Source organism: Dendroctonus ponderosae, unplaced genomic scaffold (assembly GCF_020466585.1).
Source record: "Dendroctonus ponderosae isolate FM_Combo_2020 unplaced genomic scaffold, Dpon_F_20191213v2 Dpon_F_20191213_2, whole genome shotgun sequence".
Taxonomy (NCBI): domain Eukaryota; kingdom Metazoa; phylum Arthropoda; class Insecta; order Coleoptera; family Curculionidae; genus Dendroctonus; species Dendroctonus ponderosae.
Window position 1 is genome coordinate 13247191 of NW_026018165.1, and position 395 is coordinate 13247585.

Below are 395 nucleotides of genomic sequence, written 5' to 3' on the forward strand. Positions count from 1 at the left end.
TTTTTTCCCGGCCGTGAACATTTGTCATTGGATTATTAATATTTATTGATAATTAATAAATATTATTCCATATTTATAGCTGTTATTAACAGCCATTAGCCATATCGTAATTCAAATCAACTATAATTGTTTGCTTGAAACGTACAGTAATCTGTTGAGTAATTATTGATGTAAGCAAAAATAAATAAATAGGCGCTATTTAACTCAACATGAGTAAAATACAATTTTATTACTCAAAGAATGTTACTTGGCGGATTCATGGAAAACCCAGTCGACGTTAATATTCTCCGGAATTTTTCCAGCAGTTATTCTTATTTAAAGCGCATTATTTACTGGCCATACATTAAACAGCAATTACAAAATACTTAGGAAATACGTGATGCGTTGTTTTCTAT